Source organism: Giraffa tippelskirchi, chromosome 2 (assembly GCF_054371585.1).
Source record: "Giraffa tippelskirchi isolate mGirTip1 chromosome 2, T2T-mGirTip1v1.2.pri, whole genome shotgun sequence".
NCBI lineage: Eukaryota > Metazoa > Chordata > Mammalia > Artiodactyla > Giraffidae > Giraffa > Giraffa tippelskirchi.
The window spans coordinates 228,535,937-228,550,911 of NC_137276.1; the positions used below are offsets into that span (position 1 = coordinate 228,535,937).

The window sequence follows — 14,975 nt, forward strand, 5'->3', positions numbered from 1 at the left end:
GACTCATTCAAAGGGATTAATTTGGTCATCTATCCAGTCATGTCAAACATTTCTCAAATATCTTCTTTATTGAATAGTTTGTATAAACAATACAAGGTAAAAAGCCAGGAGAAATACATAGGACATTCTTCACACTTATAAGGAGTTTTCTGGACAAGAGTTTGAGTCATTTTTAATTTTATCCATGAAATGGGACTATAGATAAATATATACCTTTTTTTTTTTACCTTCCTTAATGTATCAATCAGCATAGTCTGGGTTATGCTGCAGTAACAAATAATCCCACAAATCAGTGATTTAAAGCAAAGTCAATTTATCACCCAAGATGTTCATCCTCTGGAGGAGGAAATGGCAATCCACTGCAGTATTCTTGCCTGGTGGTCTACAGGCCATAGGGTTGCAAAGAATCAGACACGGCTGACTGGTTGACTATTCACTTTCATCCCCTGAAGCTGGTGTAGGGGCTCTGTTCCACGTTGTCATCATTTTCACTTTGGGACACACCAGAACATTTGTGGTCACTGTGGAAGAATAAAACAAGAGCTCTATAGGGTCCCACTGGGTTGAGGAATTGCTCCAGCCAGAAAGTGACACACACATATATTCCCAGCATATTGGCCAGAGCTAGTCATATCCCACCACAGAAGAGCCAGGATGGGCAATCCTCCAGAAGGTGGAATTGCTGAGAAGGAGGAAGAATTAGAATATTTGGAAACCAGCACTAATGACTACCACATTTACGGTAATGTAAGAATTCATAGTCTAATATATGGTAGGACTTTAAAACCAGAGAACATTTTATGCCTGACATGTGTCATTGCTTTATCAGTGCCATGGAATTCTGTTGAGAAATTTGGTAATTTCAAGATTGTCTTCAAATTCCTTCATCCATGATCTCCTAAAGGGGAAGGAAAAAGTATTTAATGGAAAGGTTATTTGAGGTTTTTTTTTTAAAAAATCTTTAGAGAAGGGTTTCAGCCAGTTACTCTGAAGGGACAGCTTGAAACAGACTGTACTACCATGAAGAACCAAGAAAAGCTGGACTATGTTGGCCTGAGTACATGCTTGTGCACATGTGCGTGCACACACACAGAGTATAACTCTGAGTAAAGAGTTACTAAAATGACTTGATCTGAGGGTCTAATATCTTGTAGAAAAGGACACTAGTTGAAGAGAACCTGACATTCATTATACAGCTGAAGGACAGTTTAGTTATTGGGAATATGTTGGCAGAAAATATCCAGACTAGAGCAAGGAGAAGACTATAAACAAGTGGTTTGTGATAAATTAAAATGAACATAAACAGATAAAAGTAAATACAAAACAGCTGATGATGTTCGGGAGGTAGAAGTCTCACTATCACAAAAAAAAGACAGTTCTCCCCAAGTTGAACTTTTAGTTTGATGTAATCTAAATGAAAATCACAGCAAATTTATATTTAGATGTGTAGAAATTGACAAGTTGACATTAAAATGTATGTAGAAATGCAAAAGGTCAAGATCAGCCAAGTTTTATATTCAAGAAGAACAAAAGTAGTGGACTTATATGGCTAGATTTCAAAACTTATTATAAAGCTACAGTTACTGAGACAATATATATCAGTGCAAAAAAAAAGTTATACAGTCTGAATTAGTACAGTCTCTTTTGCAAAAATAGGTGAAGAGCAAAAAAAAGAAAGAGAAAAAAAAACACAGAAAAGCACATTCAGTAGAATAATCTGTCAGAATGTAGTAAGCTGTAAAGCAAGAAAAAATACTTCTGATGCTTTTATATGTTTATTTTGATTTGTCTCTTTGTTGAGTATAAATATAGAAACTAGAAAAGATAAATTTAGGGGCTTTAAAGAAAAACTTTTGTTTGAACAATGTCATCAGTTTTATGAAATGCTTTTTCATTGCATGTTTCTGTACTAAATAATAATATTTATTATGTATTTTCTGTACAATACTTGTTATATACTTTCTGTACAATATTTATTATGTACTTTATATACTAAATAATAATGATGACAACAGTAACTAATAGTGCTAATTCTTTACAATTCCGTGACACATCAGTGCTCAAAGCATATGGTCTCAGTTTAATTCTGCCCCTCTACATTTAAAAAGAAATGAGACAATTCAATGTTGATCTGTTCTCGCAATAACTCTGTAAAATAGGACTGGAAAGACTGACTCTACTTCCTGTTAAGAGATGAGAAAACTGTGATGCAGGGGGCATTAACCTACTTGTCGGTTATCACATATCTAGGAAAGTACAGACCAAGGGCTGAGAAGAAAACATTGTGACATTGATTGATGCTGGTATTTCCCACTAACTTCATCTTCTTCCTCTCTGTCTTGATTTGGATTTAGAAAGCTTAGGATTGTCAGTTTCAGGTCAGGCCTGGCAGAGAAAGAACACTAATAAAAAGAGTTGTGTAATGGGACAAAGTTGAACTGACATGGCTGGAGAGCTGGATAAAGGCAAGATTGGGCTTCAATTTCCAGAACCAAACTATAAGCCAAGAAATTGAAAAAGGATCACTGTCCCTTAGTTGTTATTGATTAAAAAATAATAATAATATGAAGAAAATATAGAACAAGCTAGTGAAAATGCAGTCTCAAGAGAACACATCTGTTTCTTAAAATTTCCACTGTTTTATGAAACCAAAACTGATAATCTTATAACATCTCCCTGCTTCCCTTCTAGTCCTGTTTCTCTGGGAAATTACTTGCAGAGCTGCCCTGTGAACATTTTGTGTTTCCTTATGCAGCAGCAGGAGGAAAAGGATCATGTAAAGGCAATTTCAACTCTGCATTGAAATCCAAGAGAGTCAGCAAAGATCTCTCAGACTTTCAACTGCCTGATCCTGGTGACTACCCTCAAAGTGCCTTGACTGCACATCTGAACTCATAATTTCCTCTCTCTCCATCTCACTGCCCTCTGCCTACACTTTAATGGGCTGGGCTAGGAAATGACATGACAGTTAATTACATATCTTCCTTGAATCCATTGACTTGATGACCACAAGATGAACAAGTTGGGGTACTCTGGGATCATTGCTGAGATACTCCGAGTTCATTCTCCATGGGTGAGAAAAACACTTTGGCTAGTTGGACCTCCTTTTGCTCCCTCCCTCCCCAGTGGGTTCTTCGTCTCTCCAATCTCTGATTCTCATCATCACTCATTGGCTCCAGAAACTAGAATTGATCTTATATCCCATCTCTGTAAACTTCCATTTCCCTTCTAGTTCCCATCTCAGAGATGGGATCCCTCCCTACAGCCCAGCAGGGTCTTTCCTTCCTCCACATTCTTGAGACTTCCTGTCTTCTTTCCACCTCTCTGAAGAGCCCTAGAAGTGAGGGTTACATGTACAACCATGTAGATCATTGCTAATTTCTTACTCTGAGACCTCCCATTGTAATTGGTGTTATCTGAATTGTGATGGCAAGGAACAGAAAGAAATGAATGGCAGCTCAGAAATACAGTCATTTTATTATCTTCCATAAAATTTGGAGGTAGATGATTTTATCTTTGGTGTAGCAGATGGTTTGTGTCCTCAAGGACTCAGATTCTTTCTCTCCTACCTTCATTGAGACCTTTGGCCAGTTGGCTTTTTGTCTTCAGACTTATCACCTCATGGTCATAAGATGGCTGCTATAGCTCCAGATGATGCAATATTGTTCCAGTTAGCCAAGCAGGAAGAAAGGTATTAACAAAAAAGTATTCTCAAGAAGCTGTCTTTTGATTCAGAACCTAAAGGTCCTCCTGTGTATTTCCTTTTGTGTCTCAAGGTGAAGAACAAAGGCATGTTCTCATCTCTTGTTGATCACTGGTAAAGGAGATTAGACTTCTCACGATTGGTCTAGGCTAATAAAGATTCATGCTAAATTGAGAAATGGCCTCACTTCCTGGGGATGAAGTTACCTCTGTTCAACATTTTGAAACAAATTTGGGAGGGAGCAGCTACTGGGTGAAGTTGGGACCCAGTCTGAAGTTGGGTTTGCTTGCAAACATCTGCTGCTAGATGGTGAATTCAACTCTGTCTTCTCCTTTGTCTTGACCATTGCCCACAGCTAGTACAAAATGAACAAAGAAAGCATGCATGCATCATGCATGAATGAATGAACACATGAGTGAATGAATGAGTGAGTGATTGTGTGCATCCCTTTCTTCTTATTCATGGCAAACTTACCAGAACCTTCCTCATTATCCTAGTATTTGTCTCTGCAAAGAGGCTACTTTGAGTTCCATTGTCATGACTAGTCTTGCATTTTATCATTCTGCCTTCTCTATTTATAATTCTTAACTCTCTGACTTCCAGGAAGCTTGTCTCTATCATGTTCCTTTTTTTTAAGCAGGCTTCCCGTCATCAAATCCTTTCCCTTTCCTCACTGCTCTTCCCTGTTGGCTGTGTTCTCCCTGACACTAGTCTAATGTTTCTCATTTTTTAAAAGTCAGGTGTGTTGATGTATAATTCAAATGCATTAAAATTCACCTTTTTTTTTTTGGTGTGTAATTTAATGAGTTTTGCCAAAAAACTCTGCAATCACCACCACAAACTAGACTGTGGCTTCCCTGGTAACTCAGATGGTAAAGAGTCTTCCTGCAATGCAGGAAACCTGGATTTGATCCCTGGGTTGGGAAGATCCCCTGGAGAAAGAAATGGCAACCCACTCCAGTATTCTTGCCTGGAGAATCCCATGGATGGAGGAGCCTGGCGAGCTACAGTCCATGTGATTGCAAAGAGTCAGACACGACTGAGCAACTAACACTTTCACTTTCATCAGACTCAACAGTTTCTTTTTACCCCATCTTGCTTCTTTGCAATCAGTCCTCTCCAGATACCCCAGCCCTTGGAAAACATTAGTGTGATCTCTCTTCTCATAGTTTTGCCTTTTCCATAACTTCATATAAATGAAATAATTCAGCAAATGTATTCTCCCACTTTGTTTAGTGTTTGTGATATATATCTATGTTGTTGCATGTATCAGTAGTTTGGGGGTATCTTTGCCTGCTGAATAGCATTTGCTTGAATGTATGTACCACAATTTGTCCATTCACTAGCTGACGAACATTTGTATTGTTTCCAGTTCTTGGCTGTTATGAATAACGCTGCTATAAACATTTATGAACAAGTCTTTGTGTTGGTAAATATTTTCATCTCCCTTAATAACTAGTAATGATGCTGGGTCATTTGAAAAGGTTATGGTTTGCTTTAGGGGAGAATGGATACATGTATATATACGGCTGAGTCCCTTTGTTGTCCACCTGAAACGATCACACTGTCAATTTGCTATACTCCAATAAAAAGAAGAAAATGCCAAACTGTTTGAAAATTGGATAGTCTAATTTACATTCCTACCATCAAACATGAGGATACTGGTTTCTTTTTGCTTACATTTATATTTGTCTCTTTTTTATTACAAGCATCCTGGTGGATGTTATTTTATTGTGGTTTTGTTTTGCATTTCTCTAATGATGTTGAGCATCTTTTATGTACTTGTTAATCATTTGAATATCAGTTTTGGTGAAATATCTATTTAAATCTCTTGTCCATTTTTAAACTGAGCTTTTAGTATTCAAGTTATAACTTTCATGAGTTTGTTATATATTTTGGATGCAAGTCTTTTATTACATATGTGATTTGCAAATATATTCAGGCAATCTGTGTGGCATGTCTTTCTGTTTTCATTGTAGTATCTTAAGTGTGAAAGAGTTTTGCATTTCTTTTTTTTTTTTTTTGCATTTCTTTTTAAAATGTATTTACTTTTAATTCTAAGAGAATTGCTTTCAATATTCTGTTGGTTTCTGCCATATATCAACATGAATTAGCCATAGGCATACACATGCCCCCTCGCTCTTGAACCTCCCTCCCACCTCCCACCCCACCCCACCCCACCCTTCTAGGTTGTCACAGAGCACTGGGTTTGAGCTCCCTGAGTCATATAGCAAACTACCACTGGCTATCTATTTTACATATGGTAATATACATGTTTCCATGCTACTCTTTCAATTTGTCCCTCCTCTCCTTCCACCACTGTTTCCACAAGTCTGTTCTATATGTCTGCATCTCCAAACTGTTCTGCAAACAGGATCATCAGTACCATCTTTCTAGATTCCATATATATATATGTGTTAATATATGATATTTGTTTTTCTCTTTCTGGCTTACTTCACTCTGTACAATAGGCTCTGGATTCATCCATGTCATTAGAACTACTCAAGTGTGTTCCTTTTAATGGCTGAATAATATTCCATTATATATAGATACCACAAGTTCTTTATCCACTCATCAGTCAGTGGACATCTAGGTTGCTTCCATGTCCTAGCTACTGTAAACAGTGCTGTAATGAACATTGGAGTACATGTGTCTTTTTCACTTATGGTTTCCTAGGGGTACATAAACAGGAATGTTTTTAAATCTGTTTGGAGGAGACAATTCTGGCTGAGAAATGTGGGTTATTTCTCCCTCTCTCTAAATTTTGTGCCAATTCTAGCAGTGACTGCATCTCCCCTGTGATTCCAGCTCCCAGCTCTGGCAACTCCACTGCTTCCCTTTCTTCCTCCAACCCTTCTTTTTGCTCATCTCTGGGTAGCCCTGTCATCACTTGGGATGTTCACCTCTTTCAAAGTCTTTGTAGCTAAGTCCCCCTATTAAAACTACCTGATGGTGGGCTCTATTTTTCTCACTGCATCCTGGCTGAAACAGCATTGCTGTTAGACATACCATCTTAAAACACTTACAGTGCCTCTCTATTGCTATTTCACTTTGTCTGAAATCTTTTATTGACTCCACAATAAAAGAATAAATAAAAGGCTCTTAATAATCTGACTCTAGATAAACTGGGGGATCCCTATTTTGCTCACCTCCTCTGACCAGAGGTACTTGTACTTTTAGTACATATCCCACGGTTACTTGACTACATGCTCATTCCCCCTCTCCTAGACTGTGAGTTGGTTCCATGAGGGCAGGGGCCATATGCTGCTTGTGGATTTTATCCCCAGATAGCAGCTCCAAGCCAAGTACATGGGATTTGGATCAGGCAGTAGAAGACTGCTTGGTGATGACAATATCAGAAACATCAAGGTTTGCCTGGTGGAGAATGGCCAGTCTGAGATGAGGCCTCAGGCAGCCAGTGGTTCTTTCAGAAGGAGGCTAGAATAGTCTTTGCCTCGTCAGAGCACAGGGATCCTGCTGCTGGCAGAAACATCACGAAGAGCTTCAGTGTTCTGAGCATCTGGCATTTGATATGAATGAGATATGGAGCTTCTTTGCTACTTTTGCTTTATTCAGCATCTTCCTCCCTATTTCTTCATTCACGCTCACACACACACACACACACACACACACTCTTTTCTGCCTAGAAAATGCTACTTAAACTCCTAAAAATTCAGTCTCTAGGTTATTTTTTTTCTGAAAAGTCCAACCAAACGGAATCAATGGGTCCTTCTTCTGGGTTTCTCTAAGAATACAGGCATATTTCTTACAAGCACTTAGCACACTGAATGTAATTAGGTGTTTGTATGTCTGTCTCCCTCACCAGACAGATGGTCAGTTTCGTTAGGAGTGGGACCTTTTCATGTTCATGGCTGGCCTACAGTGTGGCACAGAGGACTCGTAGCACACACTTGGAGAGTCAGTAAATGCAATTCCTTTCAGTTTGCTCTACTTTTCACATGGAGATGCTGTGGTGAAAAAAAGAAATAAGAGCTTAGCATCTGAACTTGGTTCTGTGCTGGCTATTATCCAGTTGTAGTGGAAGTGTGAGGTGAACCGGGTCATGGTGCCCCAATTCAGCTCATCTTTTGGACCAGGGAGATAATTTCCCAACTGTCTGTGGCTTGCTTTACTGTTTCCATTAGTCATATGAACCTTCTCGACACTTACACATCTACATGTTGTGATCGCCGCCCTCCAAGTTTTATTCTGAGGAAAAATTTTTTCGAGAACTTTATGCAGTCATCCAAAAATGCTTTAATTTAGAAATTCCATGTTCTGGAAAATTCTTCCCCATAGTTACAATAAAAATAATTCTGAATTATATTATTAGACTTTTCTTTTTTACAGTTTCACTTACCTGCTTCTTTTGGGTCTTTGTTACCCACCACAATACTCATTAAGAGTTCTTCTTTAGGTTCAACTAAATCCACAGACTCACAAGTTATCATAGGATACCCTTGACATCCACTTATTCAGAGGATGTGGGGCGGAAGTCACAGTTTGCCAACAAATGTCCAATACTCATAAGTGTTCTTGCAGTAGTTGTCTACTCAGCAGGGAGAGGAATCCACCTCAGACTTATAGGGAAGCTGCCCTGGTTTCAAAGCCTCCTACTCTCGAAGTTCACCAGCATGAAAGTGTTAGTTGCTCAGTCGTGTCCAACTCTTTCACGACCCTATGGACTGTAGCCTTCCAGGCTCCTCTCTCCATGGGATTTCCCAGGCAAGTATATTGGAGTGGGTTGCCATTTCCTTCTCCAGGGGATCTTCCCAATGCAAGGTATCTTGTAACAACTGCAGAAGTGGAGCTCCCAGGCTCCCCTTAAAGGCCATGGCTAATTATAAGAGTTACCAGGCTCAGGGAAACCCCCAAATGGGGCACCCTAACTGGGTTCATTGATGGTTCCTCCCAGTCCAGATGTGAGCTGCATCAGGCTCACTTTCACCATAACAAATGCTGCCTAGGCACATAGTTGACATTTTTCATTTTATCAGGTATCATAAGAACAGAACTAATCAAAGGTTGGATTCTTACACAGAAAGCAACACAGTTTGGCCACAACCACATAACATAAAAGCCAAATTCCTTAGTACAGGATTCAAAGGCATCCCCGGCCACCGGGGAGGGGATCTTTCCAGGTTTATTCACCTTCCTCCTGGGTCTTAAGAATCAGCCACATCTCACATTTCACAGTTTTCTGGAAACATCCTGCACTTTCATACGGTCTAAACTTCTCCCCCCTGAAAGTTTTCCCCATTAACATCCCTCCTTCCATATCCATCTTCACCCTCTTTCTCTTCTGATTCATGTTCTCTTGTGAAGGTGTAGACCCAGTGTGATCCCTTCTATTAAATGTTTCCCTGACATGACTCTCTAGCTAGGCAGATTCAGTCACTCTCATCTCTGTCCTCACGACATTTTATTTACACCATTACTTAAAGTAAAAGCGACAGAAAGAGACAGAGGTTGTTCCTTTGCATTTCAGTGAATTCCACTTGCATCTTCAGTCAGACTGGCAGCCCTTGCACATGGGCAGCCCTCATCTTTGAGTCTCTGGACCTGGCAAAGGGCATGCCCCAGAAATATTGTGGAGAATTTAATGAGATCACATCAATGCCCTTTAATCCCTACATCTTAAAGCTTAAGAGCAGTGATGATGTAGGCTAGCTCCTCCTTTTCCCCAAACACAACTTGTGTCTACAAGACCATCACACACATGTACAGCATGCAGAGCATAAAAAGAATTATGACACATGTCCCCAAGGGGTCAATGAGTTATGTGCGAATTGATACAAAATATGTTTATTGACTAATATGTGCTTCAATGCGTGTTGGCTGGAGTTTCACACAGATTCTCAGTGTTGACACGGAGCCAAGTGTTCATCCAGTCCTCTAGCTTTGCTGAGTAAGAGAAATATACTCACGATGTCTTGGTTTGAGTGCAATGAGGTCTCCTCTTATCACAGATATTTCATTTAAGTACTGACTCATAGATGTTTCTAGTCAAGTCCAATACTCAAACCATCCTCACAAATTCAGTTAAGCCACAGCTCCCCATCATGCTTTGTACTCCCTCAAAGTTTTATGCTCACTCTTCCCACTCTCAATTTCCTAAAGTCCCTCCAGACCTTGGTTCCTCCATTTTCCTTCCATCCATCAGGATCTACCAGACTTGACTTCTCTCCTTCTCTAGTTCAAGCTCCTTGGTTTACTGGGAATGCTTGTCAGTTCAGTTCAGCTCAGCCGCTCAGTTGTGTCTGACTCTTTGAGACCCCATGGACCGCAGCACACCAGGCCTCCTTGTCCATCACCAACTCCTGGAGTTTACTCAAACTCATGTCCATTGAGTCGGTGATGCCATCCAACCATCTCATCCTCTGTCATCCCCTTCTCCTCCTGACTTCAACCTTTCTCAGCATCAGGGTCTTTTCAAATGAGTCAGCTCTTCGCAACAGGTGGCCAAAGTATTGGCGTTTCAGCTTCAACATCAGTCCTTCCAATGAATATTCAGTACCGATCTCCTTTAGGATGGACTGGTTGGATCTCCTTGCAGTCCTAGGGACTCTTAAGAGTCTTCTCCAACACCACAGTTCAAAAGCATCAATTTTTCTACGCTCAGCTTTCTTTATGGTCCAACTCTCACATCCATACATGACCACTGGAAAAACCATAGCCTTGACTAGCCGGACCTTTGTTGGCAAACTAATGTCTCTGTTTTTTAATATGCTGTCTAGGTTGGTCATAACGTTTCTCCCAAGGAGGAAGCGCCTTTTAATTTCATGGCTGCAGTCCTCATCTGCAGTGATTTTGGAGGCCCCCCCCCCGAAAAAAAAGCCTGCCACTGTTTCCAGTGTTTCCCCATCTATTTGCCATGAAGTGATGGGATTAGATGCCATGATCTTATTTTTCTGAATGTTGAGCTTTAAGCCAACCTTTTCACTCCACTAGTAATCCCCTTTTCGCTCTGTCTTCTTGTCATCCATACCTAACAAAATGCCAACTATCCCTCCACCACTGACTTTCTCTGTTCTCAAGCCTGGAAGGCAGCACACCAGATGGAGAAAAATCACTAAGATTCTTCAAACAGTCACACCAGGAAACCAGTGTGTCTATTCCAAACCTTCACCTCCTTTCTCCATGCCTTTGCCTGACTAACTTCCTCTATCACAGCAGATGACCTGGCCTCTGAGGACAACCAGCCCCTCAACTTCTTTCCTCAAAAGCCTAGAAAAATGTATCATGTGCACAGACTTACCTTTAACTCCCGGCCCTTGTTTCACCTTTTTGCAGCCAATCCTAGCAGCTGGGCTCTGGTTCACACTCTCTCTTATCTCCTCCAGACCATGACCACTCAACTATCTCCTCTCTAAGCTACATGCTTCCATCCCACTCTCTTCCAGATCCTTCTCCTTAGAACAGAAACATGCTTAAGTTATTCCCTTGTGTAAGAGAAAACCAACATAACAATGAGTTTTTTTTTTTTTTTTTAATTTACATTCAACTCTTTTCTTGACATTCTCAATGTCATTGATTTTCACCTTCCCTCACTCCAGACACACTTTCAGGGCTGTGCCCTGGATCTGCTTATAACCTGGAATTCTTTCTTCTGCGAAGACTTACATCCAGTCCTCCCTTCCTCTGCCCACAATATTGTATTATTCTCTCTTTCATACTGCTATATACCTACTGTGTTTGTTCTTTTGTCTCTGGGCTGATCTGTTGTCTCTTCATCTCTTACTAGTCTCACTTTCAGCACTGAACAACCTAGATCTCATGACCCACTACTTCAACCCCTCTCCTGTCTTCATCTTCCATTACCAGGTGTTCCTATCCCTCCAACACACTTGCTTGACAAGCCCCATCCCTGGATCCATATGATCATCTGTTTTTCTGCACCTGGACTACTGGTAAAACATGGATACCGTGTAGATTGGGGTCCTATACACCCATAGTCTCCAGCTTGAGCTGGGATCTCAATTCTACCAAATTCTCTTTCCACAAATCCCGTGATAGTTCTCTCTTTCATTCTCCTAAAGGAATGGAGACTGCTACTTCCCTCCAGTCTTTACATACCCTGGGGTCATCTCCCTTCTCCCTCTCAGAGGATGCCATCTTTCTTAATTCTCTAAAAATGGAGACCACAAGATATAATACCTTCGTGTTCTGCCACAGCAATGAAGGTAAGTGGATCTGCTTTTAGGGCCCCCAAATTTCTGTGGAGAAGCTGATGTCTTCATCTTACAGTTAATGTCCTCACATGGCCTTCAACTCCTATACCCTATCTGCTTCCTCCAGTGTCTTTCCTTATCAATTACCTCCTCTCTATCTTCAATGTCCAGTGACTTTTGTTCTACTTTCTCTTCTGTCTGAACATGTGGTTGTGTTGAAGTATTCCCCCATGTATAAACAGACAAAAATTTAAAATGAGGACAAAGCATGAATTCATCTTTGATCTTATTTCTTCCTACGGTGGACACTTTCTTTTTTTACTCCCATAACAGGCAAACTTTGGAAATAGTGGAGTCCTCTGTGTCATCTCACAGACCTTCTAGAGACCTTGTTTCTGTCCCATCATGCCACCAAAAGCATGCTTAAATCACTAGGACCTTGCCATCAGTGGGCACTACCGTTTCACATCATCCAGTCTCTGTTGGGACTTTGTGGTTGGAAATTCTCTACAGCCCAGATTACTCTGATAGTCCCGTCCAGGCTCTCTATATTTTTCTGACCATTTCTTCTCACTGTCCTCTTCAGATTCCTCCTCCTCTGCTTTCCCTTAAAGTGTTAGCATTTCCCAATCCACAGTCCCTACCAGCATCCTTCAAAACCCACCTCTCCATTCTTCTCCTTGGTGAAGTATTTCCTAACTGAAGCCCTCAACACTATGGAAACTTACCATCCTGATACATAATCTAGCGATTTATATACTTTCTTTTTCCGGTCTGTGAGCTCCTGGTAGTGGCTTTTTACATAGAAAACAGTAAGTACTTGTTTAATTGAATTGATTTGTTATCCTTCCTCTCTGTTGTCTGTTTATATTACCAGCTGCCCTTTCAGAAGGTCTACCCTGTCCTTGTTCTTTTTCTTGACCCTCATGTTAGACTTAGCATATTTTTTCAAACCTCTTCAAAGCACAAGACTTCTTGACACTATTCCTTACTCTCATTTATGTTCCTTTTTTTTTTTTAACAAGTGTTTTTACATCTGACTTTACAAACAATTTCTTGTTTGGTCTCCTCTGTAACTACTTCCTTATTTTCTTCCCCGGCAGGATTATGCTATTAATGAGATTTCTATTCTTTTAAAAGCAACCTGCTATTTCATTAAGGCTGAGAGTCCCACTGGTCTTTGCTCTCAACTTTTAGATACCTGCCTTCTTGAAACCAGGCCGTCCATCTGACAATACCCAGCTCACTTGTTGTTGGCTGTCTCAGGAGTAACCTGCTTTTTTTTTTTTCCCAGGGCCCCTCCACTTCCTTGTTGGTTAGAATAGACCCAGAGAAGCAGCTCTGCGTTGCTTCCTCTTTTGGCAAGTCGATTTCTAGCAGATGTCCCCACGGTTCCTCCTACCCAGTCCCCTCCCTCTGCCATCACCCAACTCCTTTTGCCGCATCTGTGTCTGTTGCTTGATCCATGCCTGGAAGACATCATCGTTTCCGCCATCTGGGTGGGTGGTCTCAGCGTATTCCCATTCTGCTTCTTTCCTTTAATCTTCAACCAAACTCTGTCCTGCACGATCCCATCATCCCAGCCACATGTTTCACCTCAGGTGTTCATGACTCTGACTGGCTTAACATTGAACCTGATTTCTCTTGAACAGACATTTCATAAACTACAGTGTCTTCAGACAGTCAAGGGTCTGCTTCTTTACATCCTGGGGATGGCAAGTAGTGATGCTTATCTTCCCTTGCTCAAATCCATTTTACCTTTTTATTTGTTAAACTATATTTTATGCCTACCTAATTGGTATGTGGACATAAGCACTAATTCTAGGCTTCTTGCAAATGATTCTTGAAATAATTACTCTCTCAGTCATAGGATAGTATTTTCCCTGTTTCCACATAAATTTTCCCAGTATTTATTTGATGTTACTCTTGTTGCCCAGATAACCAGGATGGTGTGATCACTCACAGAGCCAGACATTCTGGAGTGTGAAGTCAAGTGGGCCTTAGGAAGCATCACTACTCAATAATTCCAGTTGAGCTATTTCAAATTCTGTTAACTATGCCAAAGCCTTTGATTGTGTGGATCACAGCAAACTGTGGAACAGCAAACTGTGGAAAATTCTTAAAGAGATGGGAATACCAGATCACCTTACCTGCCTCCTGAAAAATCTGTATGCAGGTCAGGAAGCAACAGTTAGAACCAGACATGGAACAACAGACTGGTTCCAAATTGGGAAAGGCGTATGTCAAGGCTGTATATTATCACTCTGCTTATTTAACTTATATGCATAGTACATCTTGTAAAATGCTGGGCTGGAAGAAGCACAAGCTGGAATCAAGATTGCCAGGAGAAACATCAATAACCTCAGATATGCAGATGATACTACCCTTATGGCAGAAAGTGCTGCTGCTGCTGCTAAGTCACTTCAGTCGTGTTCGACTCGATGCGACCCCATAGACGGCAGCCCACCAGGCTCCGCCGTCCCTGGGATTCTCCAGGCAAGAATACTGGAGTGGGTTGCCATTTCCTTCTCCAGTGCATGAAAGGGAAAAGTGAAAGTGAAGTTGCTCAGTCGTATCCGACTCTTAGCAACCCCATGGACTGCAGCCTACCAGGCTCCTCCGTCCATGGGATTTTCTAGGCAAGAGTACTGGAGTGGGGTGCCATGAAGAGGAACTAAAAAGCCTCTTGATGACAGTGAAAGAGGAGAGTAAAGATGTTGGCTTAAAACTCAACATTCAAAAAACAAAGATCATGGCATCCAGTCCCATCACTTCATGGAAAATAGATGGGGAAACAAAGGAAACAGTGACAGACTTTATTTTCTTGGGTTCCAAAATCACTGAAGATGTTGATGGCAGCCATGCAATTAAGAGGCACTTGCTCCTTGGAAGAAAAGCTTTGACAAACCTCGAAAGCATATTAAAAAGCAGAGATATTACTTTGCTGGCAAGGGTCCGTCTAGTCAAAGCTATGGTTTTTCCAGTAGTCATGTATGGTTGTGAGAGTTGGACCATAAAGAAAGATGAGTGCCAAAGAATCAGTGCTTTTGAAGTGTGGTGTTGGAAAAGACTCTTGAGAGTCCCTTGACTGCAAGGAGATC

At 40.8% G+C, this 14,975-nt stretch overlaps 1 long non-coding RNA gene across 1 annotated transcript in view; it reads right to left on the bottom strand.

Moving 5' to 3' along the window:
* Positions 1 to 236: 236 nt before the first annotated feature.
* The window catches only part of LOC145532901 (uncharacterized), a 29,961-nt gene continuing 15,222 nt past the window's right edge, over positions 237 to 14,975 (bottom strand). Inside the window, exon 2 of the long non-coding RNA XR_014073698.1 lies at positions 237 to 521. This is a non-coding gene — a long non-coding RNA (uncharacterized LOC145532901). The remainder of the gene's footprint in view (positions 522 to 14,975) is intronic.